The sequence below is a fragment of the Penaeus monodon genome, chromosome 20 (assembly GCF_015228065.2).
Source record: "Penaeus monodon isolate SGIC_2016 chromosome 20, NSTDA_Pmon_1, whole genome shotgun sequence".
Taxonomy (NCBI): Eukaryota; Metazoa; Arthropoda; class Malacostraca; order Decapoda; family Penaeidae; genus Penaeus; species Penaeus monodon.
In genome coordinates, this window is record NC_051405.1 from 37621431 (window position 1) to 37622344 (window position 914).

Here is a 914-nt window from a genome sequence, read left to right on the forward strand (position 1 = left end):
TTAGTTTTGATTTTTTTTTTTCCTTCAAAAACTTGAATACAAAAGAGTTAGCAGGCCTTCTCTGTATTGATACCAGTCTTTTTGGGTTTGTGTAGAGCAAGGTGGCTAGTACTAAGAAGATATATTCTTTCATGTTCATTTTGAGTTGTAGAAGTGAAGTACAATATATTTGCATATACAAATTAGATAAGAGTAATGGTAAAGGAGAGATACTTTGAAAGTAATTGGATTTTTACTTGTTTTTTGTTGTATTTTGGGAAGCCAGAAAATTCTAGAAAAAAATGTAAAGTATTGAATAGCATAGCTCGTTTTAGTTGTTACAGATCATGTGAATACATATTTTGCAAAGTAGTTTGTAACTAACATTTACTAATAGTAGTTTGAAAAATATTATTTGGGACATTTTTATGCCATTCTGATTTCTATATCTGCTCCTTTCTTGAATGATGAATATTTAAGTATTTTTGGTGTAAATTAGACTGTTCATCATATTTGCATTGTATGCTTCAAATATGAAAAAAGTTACTTAAAAAATATCAATAAATTTATTTGATTATAAAAAAAAACAAATATGAGGGCTTATGTTCCTGGAATGAAAACTATTTATATCAGTTTGGATACTTTTAGCTGTAGCAACAATAGTCACATTGCTTTAAACTTGTTTAGGTTCAGTTGACTCAGAAAATAACTGATCTATGCACTTTAGCAGTTTAATCACCCCTGTTGACATGATATTGCCTGGCATTATGATATCTGACAAACATACCCATCAAACCAGTGACGTTCAGAATCATTTGAAACTATATTTCACCATTTGTTTGTTAGAAGTGTGATGACAGGATAACTTATAATGCAAGTTGCATTTGTAACCATTCCTTCACAGTATTATGATTAATTATGCAGTTGTATGACTC

The 914-nt window shown here is 29.3% G+C and overlaps 1 protein-coding gene across 1 annotated transcript in view; it reads left to right on the forward strand.

The window, feature by feature from the left end:
- The window catches only part of LOC119585802, a gene marked incomplete at its 5' end in the record, with an annotated part of 18429 nt that overhangs the window by 6250 nt on the left and 11265 nt on the right, over window positions 1-914 (forward strand).